The following is a 13096-nucleotide window of genomic DNA, read 5'->3' on the forward strand; positions in this document are numbered from 1 at the left end:
TATATATAGCTCAATAGGGGTTGCATGTTTTTGTACAAGCTACAAATCATAATAGAGATTCTTCATAATCACCAATCACATAAGACACTCTAAAGACATGGCTATAAAGAAGGCTTCATACAATTTTTTCGCTGTCGTGTTTGTGATTCTTCTCTCGATTGGTATATATATCTCTCTACTATATAATACATACACACTTGTTAATTATATATATACACACACATATCACACTTTTTTTGGATCTTGGGTAAAAGAGAGATGCTTCGTGCACCAACCTGCCCTTTCTTTTACGCATAACACACTTCACTATAGAATAGTCACCACATTTTTTCAAATCCTCTTTAGTTATGTCATGATCCATGAAATGGTTTTCTTATGTGTGGATCTTTAGCCCATTGAGAGGATTTTATGTAAATTGAAAGAATTATTTTCATATTATTTACACTACTAACTCAAATTTTACTATGTTGATAGGTTTTCAAAGTGTGGATCTTGGGCCCAAAGATGTAAAGACTAATCAAAGATCAAGGTAGTTCTTCAGAATGCCCCCATTGGTAGAGCCTTTAATATCCTGGTGGACATGCACATGTGAAGCTTTGGAAAAACATGAATCTATCAGAATGCCGAATCGAATCTCGCAGAAAATTTTTACATGATTAGGAATAGCGATCTATGAATAAATTGTCTTTTCTCTTTTAAATTTGATCCATGATTTGAATCAAATATGACAAGGAATTTGATTTTTAGTATGTTGGAGGGATTATTTTTATTCTATTCTAAGAAAAGAAAATCTTGAAAACCGGTGAGAAACTACTGATTCATCAAAGCTATTTATCCATTATTTTCTAAATTTTGATTCGTATATAATTATGCGTACATCGGATGCCAGTAAGATTTTTTCTCGCTGTGAGTTGAATGGACGATATACTGAAATATCGATACTCGTGTTTGGAACAAAACTTTGAAGCTGCAATATGTTGAGGACTTGCAATTGAAATTAGTAAGAATAACAAAATCAATAATACAATAAAGACAGACAACTGTTTTGCATTTGAAAAATAAAGAAAAAGCTTACCAAACCAAAGGTTTCTCAAATATTTTTTTTTTAGGAGCTACGCTGTTGAATCAAATGAGTACAGTAGTACACTTTGTAGTACCTCCTACTTTATTTGCAGAGATGTTGTTAACCTAACCAAGCAGAATTTTAAAGTCTCAATTATCAATTAGAACAAATATTTATATTTCTGCAAAATATCGTGCGTAGCTTAAGAGCTTAGAACGGCTTCTTTTGTCTGGGAAACTGTTAGCGCGAACAGCAGTTTCAGAAACAGAAAAGGGTCAAATAGACCTCTTGTTATACTTTGAGTCTAAATACTCTCGTTATACTTTAAGTCTAAATATACCCCTACCGTTATAATTTAGGCACAAATATACCCGTCTATCGTTAAAGTTGACTAAGGTGAAAACCAATCCCACATGGCATTAATATTTTAATGAATTCAAGGTGCAAGATCAAGAACTGATAACCATATGCCTTAAACAAATTTGTGCAAAATATTGGGGCTCAAACTGCAGAACCCTTTTGTCCTAAAAATGGGTTTGAAGAACTATGCGAACGAGTCGAGATATCCGCAAGAACGCCTTCAGTTGTATTCTAGCAAGCTTCCATATGTTCGATCCCAGATTCCAATGTAAATAGACTCATCGTCATGCCTTGTTCATCTGATGCTAGCTCCACAATTAATAATTGGAGGGAGGGGTTCACGTACCCTCTGTTAAAATAGAAGAAAGCAATCCAATTACAGTTTTCTTTAAGGACAAATATTTACGGGTTCGAAAGACTTCTGTAATGGTGAAATTGATATGGAAGGAGGGGAAGGGTTGGGGGTGCGAAGGGGCAAATTTGGGTTTAATTTCATTAAAATATTAATGTTACTAGTGTCACTTGGCCCGTGAAAACACTCAATACTAACATTAAAATTAAATTTATAATTACTTTTCATTTTTTTTTCTCGCTTCTTGTGACATTAAGTTATTGAATGAGTAGTTCGACATTTTCTACGAACTCCTAAAAACTAAATCATAATATTAAAGTAGTTGAAAGTTAAAGAAGAATTTCTTTTTACTTTCAAATAAATTCATGATATAAGAGCTCTTCTCTTTTTTATTTCATTGAATGCTTTTGAGAATATAGTGTCCAATAATCCAAATTGAACTTTATCATATGTTGGATTAATTTCACTTATTTTTTCAGAACTAAATCAATGTTGACTAACCAATTATTGCAAAAGAATATTTGAGTGTTCAAGAAATGCTGACATGATTTCAACCACAAATAAATAAAGAAACTATGATTTATTAATATTAAATAAGTGATGTTATAATTAACGAGAATTGAAATTATGCATTACAAAGAAGCAGTCTATTGATGAAGCTATTAATTAATTTGTCTGCAAACGCTTTTCTTCTTTATTTTTCTTTATCGCACTGGGTATTTTCAATAGTTATTGTTGAAATTCAACATCAAATAGACTGTCTTATTCTTTTTTGAAAAACATTCCAAGAAGAAAGAACAAATACGAAGATCGATTTTAAGCTCAAATTAATAAATAACACAAAAATATATTAGTTGATTTTTAGCTATCCCAAAGGTACTAGTCTCAATAGCAAGCACATCATATGATTTTATTAGCCACCCTAAAAGGCACTACTCTTAATAGCAAGCTCATCATATAAGAACTCAACAAATTATTCGTAGTAATGTTAAATTCTAAAATCTCTAGAGGAGTGCACAATCAATATTGTTAGTGTAATCTATAATTTTTGAGCTTAAGATAGGAGAATAAGATCTATAAATAGACTTGCAAATATCTATCTTAGTGTGTCACGCCCCGAACCATGGCCTGGGCGTAACACGGCACTGCGTGCCGACCGTACGCGACCGAGCGAACCACATGGTTTGCTGAATCATCATGAGGCATACATGAGCGGAAATATAACGTGAAGTGCATGATGAGATTTTATAAAACATAGTAAGTCATAATATTAAACATAAGTACTTGATTAAGTCACGAATGCGGACAATATCATAAATGAGCCAAACCGGCTAACTAACTCTGGAAGTCTAACATGACACTTGTCTTGTCTATGAAAACCTCTAACATGAGTCCGAAACACGTAACATACTTGTGTCGGGACAAGGCCCCCCGAGATACCTTTAGATGTAAAACTAAATAAAGAAAGACAATGCCTAAACCCCGAATGAGATGGGGCTCACCAATAATGTTCGGTACGCGCGCATCCTAATGAGCAAAGGCGTCGTCCTCCGTAAATCCGCACAAAGATCGTAAATGCAGCTCTCCGGCAATAAAGGGGACGTCGGCATATGAATGTACCGCATGTAAAACAACCGAAAGAAATAACATGACATGGAATAATACGATAAAAACCGAAACTAAAAACCCGGGATACGAATACGAGTACGAAAGTACGGGTACATGTATATATATAACATAAGTAAAACATGATAAGTAGGAGAGCATTTCATAAACCGACAACATGATATCACCACGTGGATACGCGGAGTCCGGTACCTCGGGCCGACAAATAGAGCCCCCATACCTGCTTGCAGGTATGAGGGTGGTAACGTACGATGGATCCATTCGATTGTAAAATTAAGAATCGTCCTAACCGGGTGGAGCGATCCTTGTCCTACGGTGGCTACGTAGTTTCGAGTTATCCGAGTTTTAATTCGTGCAACTCCTAAAAACATGAACATGATATAATTGGCTAAGAAGCCTATGATTTTCGTGAATTAACTTGTACTTGACTTGTAACCATGATTTCACGAAATAACTTGTAAACATGGTGTCATGAAATAGCTTGTCTTTAGCATGTATGTATCTTGTATCATGGCATGAAAGTAATTATATAATATAGTTGCATGAAAACTTGTAGACATGTAGGATATTCATGAAATAATCATTCTTAGTTAAAAACATGCATGCAAGAACCCATGGAATACAAGATATGGGGTTTTCATGGATTACTGATCGATTCTCACTAATCATATGGAGTTATTAAGAACACAATGATAGAATAATAGCAATTCATACATAATTTATTCATGGACATGGACCTAGGGTTGTCATGAACATGGTGTAGAAACCCACTACTAAAAAACTGCCAAAAATCGACGGACGGTTTAAAAATCCGACGGACAACCGACTTCCTGCGTCGGTTTTTTACATTTCTATTTTTTTTTAATTATTTTAATCGTAAAACCGATTTCGACAAAGTCGGTTTTTTTTAAAAATATTTAATCAAAAAAACCGACGTCCAACGTCGGTTTTATTAAAAAAAATAATAATAATTAATATAAACCGACGTCGTACGTCGGTTTTATTTTTAAAAACATTTTAAATAATATGCAATTCAATTTTTTTTTTAAAAATAATAAATAATTTTTTTTTTTTTTTTAGAAACCGAACGGACGGGCTTTCCTATTTTTTTTAAAAAACATTCGGGTCAAACATGCGGGAAAAACCGACGGACAGGGTCGGTTTTGTCCGTCGGTTTTTCTTTAAAATAGAACCAGACGGGTTTTGCACCATTTTCTTCTTGTCTTCCAAAATTAAAACCCCATTCCCACCCAAACCCTACCCGCCGCCCCCTCTCCTCCGGCCAGCCCGTCCACCCATTTCGCCACCGCCCAACGCCGCCCGCCCGCGCCCGTCCCCACCAACCCCGTACTCGTTTTGAAGTTAATTAGTTGAGGTTAGTTTCTCTTAAATTAGGGCTTTTAAAATTCTTTCAATTTTAGTTTTATTTGTAGATTTTAGGCCTAATGCTAATCTATTTAGCTTTATTAAACATCATTTGCAATGTTATTAATGTTGAATTTGTGAAAAAAATGTAAACTTTATTTGACTAGTTTAGTTGTCATATTTTTTTTTGGCTTGAGATTGTGTTATATTTTGCATGTTCTTTGTCGATATATTTGTGTTAGCTTAGTTGTCATTCTTTGTAATATTATTGATGTTGAATATGTGCAAAAATGTATACTTTAATTATTTGACTAGTTTTTTTTTTTTTTGTTGGATTGTGCTTTTTGTTAGAATTTCATAAGTTATTAGAATTGTTATTGATCATTCCAAATTAGAATTAGTTGAGATTGTGCTTTTCAAAGTTAGAATTGTTAAGTTATAGTATTTCTATAACCTCAATACTAAAATGTAGATTTTATTTCTCTAGATTTACTTTTCAATTTTTAGAATTGGTTGGAATTGTGCTTTTCAAAGTTAGAATTATTAAGTTATGTTAGAATTATTAAGTTATAATATTTCTATAACCTCAAAAACTAAAATGTAGACTTTATTTGACTAGATTTACTTTTCAATTTTTAGAATTAAAGTTAGAATCCATAAGTTATTAAAGTTAGAATTGTTATTGAGAATTCAAAGTTAGAATTGGTTGGGATTGTGCTTTTCAAAATTATATTAAAGTTAGAATTTATAAATTATTAAAGTTAGAATTGTTATTGAGAATTCAAAGTTAGAAGTGGTTGGGATTGTGTTTTCTTAAGTTATATTTTAAGTTAGTATTCTTAAGTTATAATATATTTCTATAACCTCAATAATTTGTGGGTATATTTTTGTAGATGGATCGTATGTGGATGTATAATATGAATAATAGTAATCGTGTGGGTGTACATGATGAATTTGTTAAAGGTGTTGATGGGTTTATCACACGTGCAAATGACACTTCACCCTTTTCAAAATGAAGGGGTAGTTAGGTATCCTTGTTCTCATTGCCGGTGTATGAAGTATTTGAAACCGGAAGCGTTAGGATTCATTTATATAGTCGTGGGTTTAAATATTATGTTTGACCGATCATGAGAGACCGATGGGGTCAATGGTATATTTTACAATATGGTTGTCGGTGAAAGTAGTGTGTGTCGCAGAATATAGTCATGTCCAATATGATAGAGTTAATGACATGGTTAATGATGCTTTTTTGGCGTACGTTACGGGGTTTGAACTCGAGCAAAATTTTGAGGAACCTCCTAACGAAGAAGCAATGCGCTTCTATCAAGAATTAAAGAGGCTAGTCGTCCACTTTGGTTGGGGAGTCGATTCTAAGTTGTTCTTTGCGCTTAGAATGATTAACATCAAATCGATCAATCCGTTTGAAGTCGCAGAACTCAATGATTAAGCTTGTAGGGGAACTAGTTAGTCCGAAATTCGACATACCTAAGAGTTACTATGAAGCAAAGAGATTGGTTTCCAAATTAGGATTGTCGTATGATAGAATTCATTGTTGTCCAAACGGTTGTATGTTGTTCTATAAGCAAGATGTCGATTTAAATGAATGTAAAATATGTGGACATACGCGTTATAAGCGGACACCTAGTGGAAAGACGGCTCCAATTAAGGCAATGCATTATTTACCTATTATACCTAGGGTTAAAGAGGTTGTTTGCATCGCGAGTTCTCGCTCTCTCACATGAGATGGCACAACGAAAATAGAAGGCCACCTGGTGTTATGTGTCATCCATCGGATGGAGACGCGTGGAAACATTTTGATAGAACTTATCCCCGATTTTGCTAGTGAACCAAGAAACATTCGTTTGGGTTTGTGTGCGGATGGTTTCACACCATACTCGTTTTTTCGCCGCACCCTATTCTTGTTGGCCTCGTATTTCTTACTCCATATAATCTACCGCCTGAAGGTGGCTCTTTGCACACCGGCGGGTGCAAGTCGTGGCACGTGGCTAGGACAATGGTAAGTAATTTTATACTTTTAAAGTTACCTACGATCAATATATCATTATTGAGCTATTAATTTTATGTTTAACTTTTTTTTTTTTTTTAAAAAAAGCTACGGACGTATGCCAACTCAGATCGCCTATTCCTAAAGACCCACACCTAAAGACCCACACAAAAAAAAGAAGAAGCATGAGTCGATCCGACCGTACGGCCGAGGACAGGCTCGTAATTCCTATGTAAGTGATAATTTTATTATTTAGGTAATTATATATAAATTTAATTATGATATATTCGTTATATACTAAGTTTCATTTTTTAATATACAGACGCATTTTATGGATGAGGTGGACCAAAGACACACCCAAACTTAGCCCGAGCATCCGAGTCGTCCTCCACCGAATTAGAGATAGATTTTTGGTAGAGTAGTCAGGGAGTACAAAAGGGTCGAGCGTACGGCCTAGGCCCAAAGAACAACTTAAGTCGCCTTCGGTCGAGTTGCGAGGTGAAGGGTCTTCGACAAGCCGAGGGAGTTGATGGTGTTCGTGTCGTCGCTAGCCTATGGCGCAGCAAATTGCTGAACTTAATAGGAAATTAGCTGAGACTGAGGCAAAAAGAGTTGAGGAAAGTAACACCATGAAAGCGAGCCTTGAATCGCTAATGGCACAAGTTAAAAGCCACATTGCATGTGGACAATTTGGTGTGCCCTTCCCCCCCCCCCCCCCCCTCTCCGACCCGTAAGATGACGATGACGGTGATTTCGTAGTCCCATTACGATGATCGCTTGTAGTAGTTTGGATTTAATAATGGACTTATGTTAAAACTAGTTAATGGTACTTTTGGTTGGACATTTAAATATTTCTGAACTTTGAAGGTCTATTAAGACAAGATTTGATGTGTTTAGATAGTGTTTGATGTGTTTTATTATTACTTAGGGTGATTTTATGTGTGTAGCTCTTTTAGAATTGATTTGAGCATTTTAATACTAGTTCGGAAAACGTTGGTACCGGTTTCTATGCGTCGGTTTACGGTGTGGTTGCGTAAAATGCAAGATTTGCATGCAGAAATTTTCTAAAACCGACGCAATTGTTCGTTTCTCTAGAAATTAATTTTGCAAATTTTCCAGAAAATCGATTTGACAACCGACTCAAATTACGGTTTTACGGAAATTAATTATTAAATTTTATGAAAAAACCGACGATCTTGTCGATATATATTTAAAATTAAAAAAAAAAATAGAAAACCGACGCGGTGCGCCATTTTTTTCATAAAATATATATTATTATTATGTAAGATAAAAAAATCGTAAATTAAAAAACCGACCCTGTCCGTCGGTTTTTTTAATTTTTATTTATTTTTTAAAATTATTGAAAAAAACCCGACGGACAACGAAACCGACGCTGTCCGTCGGGAAAAACCGACGTGGTCCATCGGTTTCCATAAAGCGAGGCTATGAAAACCGATGGACCGTAAAAGGTCGGTTTCCCGTCGGTTTCATTAAAAAAACCGACTCGGTCCATCGGTTTTGGCCGTCGATTTTTCCCGTTTTTTTAGTAGTGACCCTAGTTTTAGTAGAGAATCATAATTTATGGATTATGAGGCTTGGGGAAGAACAATGATGTTCCCACATATAGATAGTAACTCTACATACCTGGTAATGCTCCAAACTTGAATTAAAGATTTTAACTTTGAAGAAGATTTCCAAAATCATGAATTCTTGAACCTTGAGATGGGTTTTCTTGAAAACCCTAGTTTAGGAACAATGATTTCTTGCTTAGATTATTAGAGTATATGTTAGAATTGAGTTGGAAGGGTTTGGATTGACTTACCTTGATGTTTTGGATTGTTGCTAGAGCTTGGAATTGTGAATAATGAAATAAAAGAACTGAAGGCTTGAATTTATACAAAAGTGAGGTTTTATATGTTATACATATTATACGGTCCGATAAAGTTATACGGTCCGTATAATATGACCATATTTTATCATGGCTGAAAACAGAACGTCGATTTGAAGTTTCATGAAGTACGGACGAGTTATACGGTCCGTATAAAATTATATGGGCCGTATAACAAGTTCGTATAACATGACCAGTGAACGGACTGCTCTATAATCCTTCAGTAAAATGGCCATAACTTTTTGTACAGATGTCCCCTTGACCCCCATAATATACCGTTGGAAAGGTATTTCAAAGGGCTACAACTTTCATTTAGGAAGTTTTCCCAAATTCATAATTAATAAAGGGTTTATGGTCGTTGGAAGTAAGACCTTATACAAACTCACTTCCAAACATGCCCCATGGAGTGGCTTCCAACTTTGTTTTGCCCAAAGGCATTTCTTATTACTTGATTACTTTTCAAAACACTTCCTATAACCCTCATATTGATTCCATTATATTATCATCTTATGAGTCAAACCTTCGCCCGAAGCTACGAGGTGTTACATAGTGATACCCATCTGAGAAGACGGAATTATTAAGTAATGAATATGCACTATGTCTAATTATATTGCCTTAGTAGATTTATTATGCATAGCGCAATTTGTTTCTTTATTTCATTTTTTTTGTTAAGGAAAAAAGTGTTCCTTCCGTGTCATTTTATGTGAAGGTATTACTATTTGGGTAATAAGACCATTTTTCTTACTTTTTTTAATATTTTGATTTACTAACTATGTGGACTAATAATACTTTTGGATCATCAAAATAAAATTTATATATTAGAAAATTACACAAAAAATATATGAATTGTTAGTTATTTTATTAATTGAATAATTGAACTCCTACGTGAATCATTATATTTTTTGAAGATTATTTTTTGTTGATGAAAGCTTATAAATAAAATAATACAAGCAACACATGTTTGTTTACCACGTAGAAAATTAGTGACAAAACATCAATGCATGCAACACAAAATAGTAGATGTGGGGGAAGGGTGGGGTGGGGGTGGGGGCGGGGGGTTGGCGGAGAGCGAGAATTTAATTAGGGTCTTGCAAAATATCTCAAAAGTGTTTTTTCTTATTTACCAAATTATGTGATGATAATTAAAGTAATACTAAACTAAATTAAGGGCACTTTAAGAGAGGAATAAAACAAAATCTTAAAGTTGAACAACAAATCAACAACACATGTCACATGTCACTTCTGAAAGTAACTCTAGAAAATTACAAAACATTGTGAGGACTACAAAAACTCTTCATTCTTGCTTATATATTATAGTAATATAGGATTGGGTTTCACTTTAGTCAACTTTAACGGTGGAGGGATATATTTGCGTCCAAAGTATAACAGTAGGAGTATATTTGGACCCAAAGTATAACGAGGATATATTTGGCCCTTTTTCATTTCAGAAATGGTGCATTAATTAAAGAGATTGAGAGCCTATTTGGCTAAGCGGTTTAGAGGTCTAAAACACTTTTCTTTTGGGGGGAAAGCATTTTATTTTTGAAAATTTGAGGTGATTGACCAGAAAGTAAAGATGTTTTTAAGTAGAAGCAGATCAAGGAAAAGGCTAAAAAAAATTGCTTCTTGAGAAAACCAAAAGAAGAAAATTATTTTTTTCAAGACAAAATATCCCACCATAAAATTTAAATACTCCCTCTATCTCAATTTATGTGATACACTTTCTTATTTAGTCTGTCCCAAGAAGAATGATACATTTTTATATTTAGAAATAATTTAACTTTAAATTTTCCTTTTTACCCTTAATGAAGATTTACAGTCACACAAATATCTATGATTTGTTTTAGACCATAAGTTTCAAAAGTTTTTTTTTTTTAAGCATTGTGCCTAGTCAAATTATATCGCATAAATTAAGACGGAGGGAGTATTTACCAAGTATATCCCTTATTAATTCACTACTTTCTAATTATACATATTATATACAACAATTCATTTTGATTCTTAATGAGATCTCTATCATATATTAAAATGTTTCAAATAAAATTACAATTACTTTATATTCTTGTTATAATTATCAAGTTGTAGTTGTATATATTTTGAACCTTATACGATATATGTTTGAAGCTGCAAATATGTTGAGGACTTGCAATTGAAATTAGTAAGAATAACAAAAACAATAACACAAAATAAGGACATACAACTGTTTTGCACTTGAAAAATAAATAAAAAGATAACTAAATTAGAGGTTTCCCAAATATGAGTATTTTCTTAGGGGCAAATAGATACGCTGTTGAATCAAATGAGTAAACTTTGTAGTACCTCCTACTTTATTTGCAGAGATATTGTTAACCTAACCAAGCAGAATTTAAAGTCTCAATTATCATTAGAACAAATTATTGTTCTGCAAAATATCGTGCGTAGCTTAAGAGCTTAGAACAACTTCTTTTGTCTGGGAAAATTGTTAGCGCGGACAGCCGTTTCAGAAATGCTGCAGTTTCAGAAATGGTGCATTAATTAAAGTAGATTGAGAGCCTATTTGGCTAAGCGGTTTAGAGGTCTAAAGCACTTTTCTTTTGGGTGGGGTTAGGCAGAGGTCGGGGGGAAGGGGGAGGGGGAGCATTTTATTTTTGAAAATTTGAGGTGTTTGACCAATAAGTAAAAAAGTTTTGAAGTAACAGCAGAAACAGTTTTTCTAAAATAAGGGAGAAGGCTAAAAAATTTGCTTCTTTAGAAAAGCAAAAGTAGAAAATTACTATTTTTCTAACCCCCTGTTTGGATGGTGGTTTCTGGTTCATTAATGTATGGTTTTATATGAAAAGTTTGTTTCCATCGTTCTTCAAATTAATGGTATTGTGTTGTAAACCCGTGGTTCATCCTAGGTTATATAACCATGAAAAAAGTCCCAATTTTAAAAAATTTTTTCCGTTTCATTTCTCCATTATACCCCACTTCCACCATCCAGAACCACCACCCCCACCCCCTCCCCCCCACCTTCCATCATCCACCCCATCCCCACCTCCACTCCACTTACCACCACTCCCACGCCCGCCCTACCACCCATCCCCATCACCCCACCATCCCGCCACCACCCACGCCTCCGCTACCACCACCACCCACCACCCACGCTTATCCCACCCACCCACCCTCTCTCTACCACGCACTACCCCTCACCCCCATCTACCCCCACCCTCACTACCCCCATCCTCATCCCATAACCACCCACCCCTCTACCACCCACTATCAAAAGACCACCCACTACCCCACTCATCTCACACCACCCACCCCTCCACCCCCCCCACCGACTACCTACTTATTTTTTAAAGTTCCTATTTTATTCTTTAACCGAAAATTAATATATATAAACTTTTCTACCCTTAGAGTAATTTTAGTAAACTTACAAGTTATTATACAAATACCATACATAAACCAAACAATACGGTTAAACCAAACAATAAAATGTTACTAAGACAATATGCAATACAACACCATTATCATATCAGTACCCTCCAAACAGAGTAAAGAAAAAATATGCCCACCATAAAATACGCACTCTCTCTGTCTACTTTCTTTTTTAATCTATCCCAAAAAGAATGATACCTTTCTATATTTAGAAATAATTTAACTTAAAATTTTCCTTTTTACCCTTAATAATGATTTACAGTCACACAAATATCTATAACTTGTTTTAGACCACAGGTTTCAAAAAATTTCCTTTCTTTCTTAAACTCCGTGCCTAATCAAACTATATCACATAAATTAGGACGGAGAGAGTATTCACCAAGTATATCCCTTATTAATTCACTACTTCTAATTATAAATATTACGTATATTAATTCATTTTGATTCTTAATGAGATCTCTATCATACGCTTAAATGTTTCATATAAAATTACAATTACTTTAAATTCTTGTTATAATTATCAAGTTGTAGTTGTATATATTTTGAATTCTATACAGCAGATACAATTCATTTCTTATCAAAAAAAAAAAAAAAAACGTTGTTTGTTTTTCTTTTGATATTCAAGCAACCTTTTTATTTTTATTGTATTTAAGAAAATGACAATGTTAATTTGGTTGATGTTTTTAGTAAATTTAAAATCATCATGTTGATTTTTTTTTTCCAAGTAAATACATTCAAATTATACAATCTTCTCATCTACTTTGAGAGTAGAAATTAGACAAATATTTAATAGGCTAGTGGCCTCCCTCTATAGTGTCTTTTCTGGGGAATATAATATGGTATAGATGACGAGAAAAGGAAATGAGTGAAATCTATAGTGTCTCTATTCAATAAGTTCTAAGACAAAATCAATTACATGCCTTAAGCGAGTGGTGACATCCATTGAATATTGAGTTTTTAGATTTTCTTCCATTTTTCCCGATTAATACAAATAGCAATCACCTTAAATTCACTTACTTTCCATTCTCGCCCAATTAA

The sequence above is a fragment of the Lycium ferocissimum genome, chromosome 2 (genome assembly GCF_029784015.1).
Source record: "Lycium ferocissimum isolate CSIRO_LF1 chromosome 2, AGI_CSIRO_Lferr_CH_V1, whole genome shotgun sequence".
Lineage (NCBI taxonomy): Eukaryota > Viridiplantae > Streptophyta > Magnoliopsida > Solanales > Solanaceae > Lycium > Lycium ferocissimum.